Genomic DNA, 13,329 nt, shown 5'->3' on the forward strand with positions numbered 1-13,329 from the left:
AGAGAGAGAGAGGCAGAGACACAGGCAGAGGGAGAAGCAGGCTCCATGCACCGGGAGCCCGACGTGGGATTCGATCCTGGGTCTTCAGGATCGCGCCCTGGGCCAAAGGCAGGCGCCAAACCGCTGCGCCACCTAGGGATCCCCATACCTCAGATCTTAATGTGTAAGCAGGCACTTGAGCAGAGCAATGGAAAGAAAACCAATAACTATGGGAAAGCAGAGTCAGGCAGGAGTCTCCTTGGTCCTTATGCTTCCTGGCAACCTCTGGGGCTTTCAAAGGCAACCCATCAGACTGCAACATCTGCAGGTCCTCCTTCACAACCATGTGAGCTGTTCCTCTGCAACCACGTGAGCTCCTCCTCATTCACTGAAGACCTCAGCATCCAACTCAGTCCTTCTCTCTACTACTACTTTTATCACCCTTAAGGTGATTTAATTTGCCCATGGACTCTTTCTCTTCAACACTCTGACCTCAAAATTCACAGATCCCCAATGCTCCTGGTCTCCAACCTGCTTTTTCCACAGACATTCATGTCGTACTCTTGACTTCATTGTTGTCAATAGCTTCACCACCTCTAACATCTCAATTTTTAAAAAGATTTTATTTATTTATTCATGAGAGACAGAGAGAGGCAGAGACATAGGTAGAGGGATAAGCAGATTCTCTGTGGGGAGCCTGATGCAGGACTTGATCCCAGGACCCCAGGATCACAACCTGAGCCAAAGGCAGATGCTCAACCACTGAGCCACCCAGTGCCCCATGACATCTCAGCTTTAGATGCCCTACTCTCTAACCACCCTCTGCCAACTTTCTGTCTTACTCCTACCAGAACTTGCCTGGCAACAATTCTACAGCTCCACTAGGACTAGGAATCCTCTGACCCTACACCTTGTCACTGCCATATCCCAACCTTGCCCATGATCTCACTCCCTTCCTTCTAGAGCTGAGATTCCTTTGTCCACCATTATAATCACACCCTTGCATTCTTTCTCAAGACCCTACTCTTCTCCCTTCAAAGGAGTAGTCTGCAAAAAACAAAAACAAAAACAAAAACCCAAAAAATCCTGGTGAAACTCAACTCTCTACTCCTTTTCCACCTCTGAACAGCTGAACAAGGTTGGAAAAAAAAAATCCACCAGGCGGGTTATCTCAAAATTTATTGCCACACATGGGCCTTCAGCCCAGCCCAGCCACCCTGCTCATTTCCATGTCATTTCTCTCCCATTTCCTAATTCATAGCTTCTCCTCTTTCTTCAAACTCTAACACCCCCTCCCTCATTCCCACTCTCAGATGCTGACCTTGCTTCTTTTTTCACTGAGAAGACAGAAATGATTGGAAAATAAATTTCACAACCTCTCAACAAATCTACCATCCCACATGCATCTGTGCTTATACTCTGCTTTCCATCTTATCACAGTGTAGAAAAGCCCTGCGCCATCCAGAGTCAACTGCGTCTCATCCCTGGATTCTCATCCCATCCCCTCCTGTAAGAAGGAACTCTATTCTTGAAGTTCCCCTTCTCTCCCCCTCCATTATCATTCCCACCCCCCTTTTTACTGGGAGATTATTTCTATCAGAAACTCAGGCTGCTGTATTGGAGTGACACCACATTCCCCTTCATGCCTCCCCAAGACCATTCTCCTAGCAGCAGTTCTCCTTGAAAGAAAGATCTGCATTCGCTATCTCCAGTTCCTTTCTTTCCATTCTCTTTATTAAATTTGAAATGTTTTTAAATGTAACATTTGACTCATAGAAAAAATAATATAAACTATATGTGTAAAACGTAACACAGACTAATCTAATGAATGCACAAACCTATCACCCAACTCAAGAATTGGAAGATTACCAATGACTTCAATTTATATCAATACCTCTTGATTTTCTCTCTCTGGCAACCCTAATCCAATCTGTCAGCAAACCCCGATGAACTCTAGGTTCACAAATTATCCCAAATCAGAATAGTGTACCCTCATCTCTGCTGACATTATCTACCTCATGAATCACTGCCATCACCTTCTCTCTGCTTCCAGTCTTGCTTCCTGATTCCTCAAGTAGAAGCCAGGCTGATGCTTTTAAAATGTCAAGTTAATAATTTCATGTTCAGTATCCCCCAGTGGCTTCCCATTATACCCAGAGAAATTCTGAATCTTTGATGTGACTTATAAGGCCCAGTGGGATCTAGACCCTATTACCCTCAACTCCTGCTATTCTTCCCTCATTCCATACAGACCTCCCAACTTTGCCTTAAACAGACCAGGCATACCCTTGACTCTGGTCAGTCATTTGCATTTGCTGATCCCCCTGCTCAGAATGCTTATCCCTATGTATCTGCACAAATTATTTCCTCACTACACTCTCTTTACTTAACTGCCATCAGAAAAAGTATCCCCAGGCAGCCCAGGTGGCTCAGCGGTTTAGCGCCTGCCTTCGGCCCAGGGCGTGATCCTGGAGACCCAGGATTGAGTCCCACGTCAGGCCCCCTGCATGAAGCCTGCTTCTCCCTCTCCCTGTGTCTCTGCCTCTCTCTCTCTCTCTTTCTCTGTGTCTCTCATGAATAAAAAAAAAAAAAATTTTTAAAGTATCCCCCCCACATACTGACAATGTAGCCTCAAGTAGCAACCCTCATCACACCACTTCTAGATTTTCTTTATAATGCATCATACCTGACATCACAGTACATATGCATTTGTTTCTTTGTATACTGTCTATCTCATCTTGCTAGAATATAGGTTCCAGGAGAGCGAGGACTTTGAGATGCTCATGGCTGATGCCATGTCTCCATCTGGTGCCCTGCATATAGTAGGCACCTAAATATTTGTGGCACAAATGAGGTGGGAAACCAAAACAAATGTCTACGTCAGCTAACTCAAAGATCCCTGGTCCATTACTCCGAAAGTCTCACCATATTTCTGCAAGTGGACAGTCACTACTTATGAATATACCAGCTTTTAAAGCAGTCCCTACAACATGTAGATAATTAATCACTGAGCAGTATGAAATTATTAGGTAGAAGAAAGTCCTGATGGAATTAAGAGGATGGCACATAATAAGCTAGAGGTGCAGCAGTGTGAACTACTGATAGAACCATGTACTTAATTTTGTTCTGCACCTGGGTTTTGTTTGTCTAGGACTTCAGGATTTTCTTATGAGAAGTCAGGGCAACAGCTGGAAACTTTTAAGGCATTGAGTGAACCATTAAGCATCATCCTAGTTCAGGCCAGCTGAATGCCACTGTTCGTGCTAGGGCCAGGGGTTATTGTGTGGCCTATTAAACTGCTGGGTGTCCTTGAACAGCCCCTCTTTAGAGCAGCTTCAGGACTGACCATGTGGTCTGCCCCAGGTTCAGGTCAATCCATAGATCTGAGAAGATCCTGGAGAGTAGGGCATTCTAAGCCCTTTCTTTCTTGAAAATTCTGTTCAGAGTATAAAGTGGCAGTGGGAGAGATTCCAGTAGCTTCTTAGGTTTATTTTACAGAACCTTCTAAAAAATGAGATTCCTCAAGAAACTTAATGTAGTATTCCTCCTCCAAATGGAACACTTGAAGTGGTCACAGAGGGGTAGTATGAGTAGACAGGCTATTGCACTGAGCAGACCCTTCCTGCCCTTTGCCTAGAGCAGTTACTAGGTCACACTGTTCTTGGTCGCATTGTCAGATATAGCCTTTCGTCATACTGTCCAGGGTTAGGGAGTAGAACCTCCTCTATCAGCTGACCTCCCATTTCAGCTGTAAAAACCTCCCTCAGAAATCTTGATCAATGAACAATGTTGGGTTTCTCCTCCTTCCATTTACCTAACCCTGGGAGGGCCAAGCCAGGAACAATCTCCCATACTCATCCAACAAGGGGTCCCTTACAGTGCTCCAGCTTGTCCTCAAAAATAAGAAAAAGCACAGATAACTTACTATCTGATTAAGGAAGCAAGATTAGCCATTACCAAGATGTTTAGAAAATACAAGCAAGTATAGATTAACATAATACGCACTTTGAGAGAGGAAAGAGGAAGGAAAACTAAGGGATGATAAAGGAAGGGATGGGTTTGTTCAGGACACTGTTCTTGTTAGAAGCCAGTCCATTGTTATGGCAGCCCTACCTAACTACTACAGGTGCAAGTCTTGACATTCCTTCAAAACCAGTTTATTCTTCTGGCATCATTGTGATCTCTATTCTCATGGTTACCCAAGTTCAAACCATTGTCAAAATATCAGAGAACTGTAGTGATGATACACATTAGATGAATAATGAAATAATGAAGTTAAACCAAAAGATAAAAGAAAAGGTAGTGGGTTTTTTTTTTTTGAGTTAACATATTTATTAGTGTTTATACAAACAAGCTGCACCTACTAATTAAAAAATAGGAGGGTTTTTTCCTCGGTAAGAATAGAGTCTTTAACAGGACTCTATTGGAATTAAGAATTCCATACAAATAGAACATATACTTAACACAAGAAAGCAAGGAAGGATTTTACATTACACAGAACAGACATTCAGTTGGTTCAATAATGGTGAGTTACCTAACCGAATAGTTATATTTTATATTTATTACACATATGGCAATCAGCTCAGTATATGCCAACAATCACACTTTTAATATTTAGTAGCATGAAGTACACATTTCCCAAGGGATATGTGATGTGGTCTTCATTTCAGAATGCCAGCAGGGACTGAGCTATTATGTGTTCTTTTTTTTTTAAGATTTTATTTATTTATTCATGAGAGACAGACACAGAGAGGCAGAGACACAGGCAGAGGGAGAAGCAGGCTCCCTGCGGGGATCCAGATGTGGGACTCGATCCCAGGACCCCAGGATCACTACCTGAGCTGAAGACAGACTCTCAACCACTGAGCCACCCAGGTGTCCCTATTATGTGTTCTTTAATGTTCCAGCTAACCATCTCATTGCCTCATTGAAGCCAGTGACTTGGGTTGCTGAAGGTTTGCATATCTGTCGCTGTGGGTCCTTCAGTGCTGGTAACTCAAGAGAATTGGCATCTCTAATGGAGTCACGGCCTGCTGCATGCCCTGCTTATTTGTAAACACCACCAAAATGGCTTTTCTCAGCTCTTCTTTCTCCAGCATAGCCACTAACTCTGACGTGGGAATGCCAGTTCGGTTCGGTCACAACTGTCTACTATAGAAACGACTGTATCCGTGTTTGAATAATGACATCTCCAGTATGGCATGAGCCTTGTCTGTCCTCCTCAATCCCAGACTTGGGATTTAAGGTTCTCATATATTACTGTCCCAACATTAAATCCGATGGTAGGAATAGTAGTAACCACTTCTCCAACCTGCAATCTGTACAAAATTACATTTTTCCTGCTCCATACAATCTCAAAATTAAAATCCTCATTTCTTGGGGTTCCAAACAAGACTAGACAAAATATTTGATAAAAAGCCACCCATGATGAGCTTCCTGTCGCCTTTGTCAGTGGTCAGAGACAGACTCCGGCCTCGACTCCTGCCACCTCTGCCTCACCTTGGCCTCTGGCTCCAGCTGGCTCCCTTGGAAGTCAGGTCCACCAGCAGCTTCCAGGTGGGACTCCCAGCAGGGGCGATGGGCCGCAGCGACTATGCACAGGGATCAGCAATCTCAGAAATGGTAGATTTAAAATAGGTTTAGAAAAATGCTGTATAATAAGGCCAGAAATATTCCCCAGCTAGATTTATACACTGACTAGAAAGACCCAGCATCATTCACTAATTTTCCCAAGACAGTGCAATCAATACGTGATGGATCATGTTTTGAACATGAGAGCTTGTATTCTTCCCTCTTCCCAAGCACCTGTCATTGTCTGTTTGTTCTGTCTTCATTCATTGATCTCATATATTATAAAGCACTGGGGGGTACAGAGGTGTGCCTGACACATTCAATTCCATTTTATTTCCACAAATTTTATTGAGTGCTTAAAATCAGTTCTCCTTCTGTCTGGAGAAGCCCTGACTTATGGCAATGGCCCATTATCCCCAAGGGGCTGAGAAGCAGGGGTGGGTCATGGGTAGAGGAGACAGACAAACTATCCAGTGTGTGGTGTGCCCACTCAGTGGTACAAATGAGAAAGTTTGGGTGACTTGATTCCAAACGTTCTTCCCAGCAATGATTATTTTATGACTGATTATTATTTGTACCACTTATTAGCATCAGCTTTCTGTGAAATATTTATGCTATTATTAGATGTTACTTAACTTCTGCATTATTATTATTTTTTAAACTTCTGTATTATTTAATTTTTTTATTAGTTCAAATCTTGTATCCCAGATTTGAAGTTTCTTGAGACAAAGTCTGTCTTTTTGCTTCCCTAGCAAAAGTCAGAACTCAATAACTACAGATTCATTGATTATGAACATCAATTATTTTCAGATAAACAGATATCCATGTTCTCTCTTCTTCCTATTTTACCTTTCCCATATACTAAATATTGGTGATGCAGAGTATTTATGTCTGGAGAGATTGCTGGCAGGGATGATCTCCCTTTTTTCCCCATGCTTGCTTTTTCAAAATAGGTACTTAAGAGCATGAGAAAATTACACTGTTAAGTGAAAAAGAGCAGAATACAAGATAGTATACATAGAATATATCCCAATTTTATTAGAGAAGTTGGAAGAAGAAACACAGATTTGGAACATCCAAGACGTCACCAGCCTACAAACACAAATGCTGTCACACTAGTATTTATATGCCAGAATGTCTGTTCTTGCCTCCATCTGCACATGCAGAATATGGGACTCCCCTTTAAAAGTTCTTCCAGAAGAGACCTTCACATGGGCTCATATTTGACCCTCAGGTGCAGACACTAATTGGCATCAGCTTTTCTCCTGCCCCTATGCCCTAGACATTATCCATTGCTGGTGAAGCCACATAAAAGGCTACTAATGGCTGCCAGGAAAATATTAAGACTTGTTCCCTCTGTGTGGCAAGGATATAAGTATTAAAATTACTTAATTATTTTTCTCTGTTCTTTTTATATTTTCCAATTTTTCTAGATTATTAGTTTTATAATCAGAAAAAAATGTTGATTAAAAACATCTGCATCAAGTCTGCAAGATAGCTGGAGGGTGGTTGTTGTGAATAACCCCAGAAGAAATCAGAAAACAGCAAGAAAAAAACATGGGGTGAATGCATTGGTGTTAGAATTGCAGGGTCCATCAGCATAAAACCCTGCCAGACATCTTAGACCTGTCCTGGGAGGTACTGGCATCTGCTGGGATCCCACTGATTTAGTTCACAAAGCGTAAAGAGCATGCAGCAAAACGGACTGCTGTTTGGCATGATTGCCTGATGAGACTCAAGGAAGTTCATTTTAGGGGAAAAAAAATGTGTAAGCCATTCAAGGGCACCAATAGCTTTGGACTTGGCCAGAACCTCATAGGGAAAGCTCCTAGAGTTGTCCCAGGCAGCCTAATGAAGACATCTGCTGAACAGACAGCTGGCCAGAAATTTAATAAGACACCAGACCAAGTTACGAAGAGAATATAGAGCATTGCTATGGAAAAATTAATAATGTTGTGTGCATTAATGAGCAGGAACTAACTGAAGCATCAAAGGCATAAGGGGGCAATTTGGTTTTTAGAATAATAATAGAATTCATGAAAAAATGTTCACCCACATTCCCAGCTGAGGTCAAACAAGGCAGTCTCTGCCTTCCTGTTTCAGCTGTCATAAGTAAACAAGTATCCTTTTTGTGGACATATTTTTTGCTCTTTTCTGTTTTTTTTTGTTGGTGGTGGTGGTGATTTTGTTGTTTAAAACAGCTCCCAAGGGGATATCTGGATGGCTCAGCTGTTTAGCGCCGCCTTTGGCCCAGGGCTTGGTCCTGGAGTCCCGGGATCAAGTCCCACATCAGGCTCCTGGCATGGAGCCTGCTTCTCCCTCTGCCTGCGTCTCTGCCTCTCTCTCTGTCTCTCTGTGTCTCTCGTGAATAAATAAATAAAATCTTAAAATAAAATAAAATAAAATAAAATAAAATAAAATAAAATAAAATAAAATAATAAAATAAAATAAAATAAAATAAAATAAAATAAAACAGCTCCCAAGTATCATGCTCTTGCTTATCTAAGATTGGATAAACTTCCTTCAGGTATGAGTTACAGAGCTATCAGCTGTGAGTTCAATGTTAATGGGACAATATATATTAAATAAGGGTATTGTTAAACAGAAATACACAAAGTGATGTGTGAATCCAGCAAGATCACATAAAACAAGGATATGTATTGATCTAAGGGTAAAAATGTGACCAGAGGCTCCCAATACTTTATTTCCCCAGACTGATGGCTCTCACTATTGGCTAATTTAGCGTTCATGGCAACTCTGCAGAACATAACTACTATGTATAATGAGAATTGACTATATTATCATTTCAATAAATAGTTAATATAATATGATTACTGAGATATATTGCATTATTTTTTGTACTGAGTCCAAAATTTGATATGTCTTTTGCAGCTACAGCAAAATTAAATCCTTAAATCCTTAAATTTGTCATGTTTAAAGGGCTTAGTGGACACATGTGGCAAGTGGCTATGTACTAGCCAGAGAGATCTAGCCTATGACTCCACGAAGAAATTGAAACCATCAGACTTGGGGCACCTGGGTGGCTCAGTGGTTGAGCATCTGCCTTTGGCTCAGGTCATGACTCCAGGGTCCCAGGATCAAGTTCTGCATCAGGCTCCCTCTGCCTATATCTCTGCCTCTCTCTCTCTGTGTTTTTCAGGAATAAATAAATAAATCTTAAAAAAAAAAAGAAAAAAAAAAAAGAAAAAAGAAACCATCAGACAGAGTTCCCCAAGCATTACCAAGACCCATGTCTGTCCCTCTGTGGAGCTCTGGACTATATCCCCACTCTCTCCAGGGAAGTGGCCCCTGCATCAGGCCCTTTCCTTCCTGCATCTTTTTTTTTCTCTCCATTGGTTATTAACCTTCAGCATATAAATGTGCTTGTCTTCCCAATTTAAAAGACAAATAATAAAATGAGGGACTGTATGTGTCCCTCCAGCTTTTGTATGTACTTCTGAGATAGCATTATTCTTCTATTGTGTTATTTGTTCATTCATCTGCCTTCTCACTGGATGAACCTCAGGGCGGTGATCATCTTCTACCACATTTTATTTAATCAATAAATATTTACTAGATCAAAGATTTTCTATGCACACAGCACTGTGATAAGGCCCCAAGCATACTGTATGAGAAAAAACAGGCTTGTCCCAACCCTAAAGAAATCTTACAGACTGGGGATCCCTGCGTGGCTCAGCGGTTTGGTGCCTGCCTTTGGCCCAGGATCCCTGGAGTCCCGGGATTGAGTCCCACGGCGGTCTCCCGGCATGGAGCCTGCTTCTCCCTCTGCCTGTGTCTCTGCCTCTCTCTCTCTCTCTCTCTCTCATAAATAAATAAATAAATAAATAAATAAATAAATAAATAAATCTTTACAAAAAAGAAAGGAAGAAAGAAATCTTACAGACTAATGGGTGAGTCAGACATTATTCAGGTAAACCCTCAAATAAATGCATAATTACAAGCTGCAATAAGTTCTAGGAAGGAGTACACAAGGTTTTGAGAACTTAGAACAGGGAGACCTGATCTACTTTGATCAGACTTCTCTGAAGAAGGAACACTGAGCTAAGTCAGAGTAGTCCACCAGAGTCCAGCTCATGAAAATGAAATCTTCAAGAGGGCGGGGCATTTATTTCATCACTAGGTCTTCAGCACCCTAATTCAGCAGCTGGTATGTAATAGGTCCTTAATAAATATTTGTGAGTGAATGGATGAACTATGCAGAAGAGGAGAGAGAAGGGAGGAAAGAGAAGACAAAAAGCATTCTGACTCTATGAAACTAGCATGTGCAATGATCCTGTGGTAGAGGGAACATGGCACACTCAAGGGACTTAAAGGCCAGTGTGGAAGAGCAGAGAAAATGAGGGAGAGCATGGGATGAGATGAGAATAGACAGGAAGAAGCAAAATCATCACTGGCTACTCTGGAGATTTTATTCTTTAACTGAAGAAACACAGATTTTTAAGGGTGGAGATGGGATAGGAAATGACTTGACCAGATTTGGCTTTGGTGTAGAGTGAGGTGGAGGGCTGAGCATATGTGTTTGAGGCTAGGAGTCCTGTCAAGAAATGAGGTAGTAATAGTAGTTTGGACTGATGGTGAATGAAGATGGATAAAGGGAATGGATATGAGAAACATTTAAATGTTAAAATCAACAGGTGAGGTCACTGGATAAGACAAGGGACAGAAGGAGAGACATCAAGGACAACCACTTAGTGTCCGGCCTCTGCCAATTAAGTGGAGCCATTTTCTGAGAGGAAAAAACTGGAAGAATAATGACAGTTGCGGGGTGACTCACAGGTGTTTGGACATGCTAGGTTTGAGGTATTCTTGAGATACTCAAGCAGAAATGTAAAGGCTGTGCTGTGGGTTTGGAATGCAGAGAAGCCTGGGGTGATGATATAAATTTGAAAGTAATGGTGTAAAATGGTAATTGAAGCCCAGAACCTGGCACGTGATAGGAGTTTCATAAATATTTGTTGAATTAATGAATGAATAGGGATTACTAAGGATTCATTTTAAGACATTTTGAGTTTGTAGTAACTCGAGACTTAGAAATATCTAAATATACCTTTAAGCTTCTATGTTTCATAAGACACTAATATACAAATAATTTAAATAACATTTAATCTTCTCCAAGTTCATGACATTATTTTATGTTATGGCTTATTTTTAATTTCTTGGCCTTTAATGGCTTAATGGCATCACTCAAGACAAAAGCTACATTGAAGATAGCATGTTGTTTATTATATGCCAGTTTATCATACCATGTAAGCAAGATAATGTATCTTAGAAGACACTTTTCTCTAGTAATAAATTTTTACTTTTTTCTCTGTTCTTGTGGCACATGCAGTTCTCTAACAAAAATTAATAAAGAGTCTATTATCTTATGTACATCAATCATATTTAGGCTTAGACACCATCAGAAAGAGCAAATACAAACACAGCGTCTGGAAAAAGCAAAGCCTTAATAAATGTTTGTTAAACTGAATTGAGTTGAAAAATCACAAGTATTTTCCTTTTCCTGTTCCACTTACTTGTTTATTCTCTTTTATCCTGTAGCCAATCTGTCCCTCCTCCCCTCATCAAACATTCTTTTTTTTTTTTTTTTAATTTTTATTTACTTATGATAGTCACACAGAGAGAGAGAGAGGCAGAGACACAGGCAGAGGGAGAAGCAGGCTCCATGCACTGGGAGCCTGACGTGGGATTCGATCCCGGGTCTCCAGGATCGCGCCCTGGGCCAAAGGCAGGCACCAAACCGCTGTGCCACCCAGGGATCCCCTCATCAAACATTCTAATGTGTTTTACAAATATCTTAAAATGTGTATTTGTTGTTTTGTAAAGATATATCTTTTCTCTTAAAAATATTTTGAACAAATTAATGAATTTTAAAATTTGCATACTATTGACCACTGAATTATTATTACATGTTGCATTGTTTCACATAAATAAAAACATAAGTACAATCTCCCTTCCCCTTTTTAGAAAAAAGAATTGCACTCCTACTCTAAAACTATCAGAATCATATATTTTTTCTTCTTTTTATTTATTTATAAATAAATAAGAAATTTATTTCTTATTTTCGTAATTGTGGTTAAACATACATAACATAAAACTTAACCATTTCAACCACTCTTTCTGTTTTAATATCTTATTTTGAAAACAATTTTAGATTTACAAAAGAGTTGCAATGTGTTTTAACATTTCATTTTGAAATAATTTTAGAGATACAGAAGAGTTGCAAAGAAAGTAACAGAAAGTTCCAGTCTAGCCTCATTCAGCTTCTCCTAATGTTAAGTTTCCGTAACTCTGGTTCAATGATCAAAACTCAGAAATTAACACTGGTACAATGTACTATTATTTTGTTATGAAGATTTTTTATTTGTATTCATTTTTAAATTTTATTTAAATTCAATTAACATATAATGTATTATGGGTTTCAGAGGTAGTGGTCAGTGGTTCAGCAGTCTTACATAATACCCAGTGCTCATTACATCACGTGCCCTCCTTTATGTCCATCACTTTTAAGTGTACAGTTAAAGGGTTGTAAGTACAATCACATTGACCTGTGGTTGTGACCACCATCCATTTCTAGAACCTTTTCATCTCAAACTGATACTCTGTCCCCATTAGACACTGTCTCCCTCCAAACCCTGGCAACCACCATTCTATTTTCTGCCTCTATGAACAAAAATTCTTAATTTAGGTGAAGACCAATTTATTTTTTTATTTCATTGCCTGTGCTTTTGATGTCATACCCCAGAAGTTATTTCCAAAGCTAATGTCATGATGCTTTTTCCCTATGTTTTTTCCCTTAGGTTTTCTTCTAAGAATTTGGTAGTTTTAAGGTATATTTTAATTTGTATAAATAGAATTATGTTATATATCCCATTCTATTTCTTACTCTTCTCTCAGTGTTTTATTTTTAAGGTTTATCCATGCTCCTACATGAAAATTGAATCTGTTGCTTCTTACTGTGGCACAATCCTCCAGGAGTGTTTACCCTTGCCTTTTACTGTCCACTCTCTGTGAAGGACATCGGATGCCCCTACAACCAGCCACCAATACCCTTAGATGTGTCCCTAAAGGGCCTGTAATGAGGATTTCCTGGGGCAATGCAAAGGGGAATGGCTGGACTCTAGAGCATACACACACTTCGATGCACTGAATAGTGTGCCACTTGCTGGATGGCTGCCCCAGTCTGTTCTTCCAACCAGCAGGGCAGAGGGGCACCTAACCTCACACTCTTGCCAACAGTGGGCATCATGCAGCTCCCTGATTAATTCCTGGTTAATGGGCACAAAGTGATATTGCATTATCTATTTGCATTTCTCTTATTAATAATATTTGAACATCTCTCCATGTGTTTATTAGCTCAAAGAGTTTCCTCTTCTGTAAACTGCCCCTTCTGTATGTTGCCCACTTTTTTCTACTGAAGTATTTTGTAGTTGTTGATATGCACAAGCTTTTTGTATATTATCAATATTAGTCCCTTGTCAGATTTAAACATTACAGATATCTCACCTTCTTGTGTCACCCTGATCCAGGGCATCCACAAATGTTTTATTTTCACCTTATTATATTTAGGAATTCCAAATTTTAAAAGTGAATTACTTTGCCAACAATAAAAATTATATGTTCTGTGTTGCTTTTTCTGTCTCTTTAGTTAAATTAATTCCTATAAGTAACATATTTAGAACAATCTGGCATATGTTCAGCATTCAATGAGTGCTATCGTTATCATCACTGTATTTAATTCAAATTTATGTTTCTCAAATG

General features: G+C 40.0%; 1 long non-coding RNA gene and 1 pseudogene across 2 annotated transcripts in view; both read right to left on the bottom strand.

Annotated features, from left to right (window-relative positions):
• Positions 1-13,329, bottom strand: part of LOC140616409 (uncharacterized) — a 72,957-nt gene that overhangs the window by 15,368 nt on the left and 44,260 nt on the right. The window lies entirely within an intron of this gene.
• On the bottom strand, positions 4,864-5,405 carry LOC140616547 (ADP-ribosylation factor-like protein 1 pseudogene; annotated as a pseudogene).

Source organism: Canis lupus, chromosome 24 (assembly GCF_048164855.1).
Source record: "Canis lupus baileyi chromosome 24, mCanLup2.hap1, whole genome shotgun sequence".
Classification (NCBI taxonomy): Eukaryota; Metazoa; Chordata; class Mammalia; order Carnivora; family Canidae; genus Canis; species Canis lupus.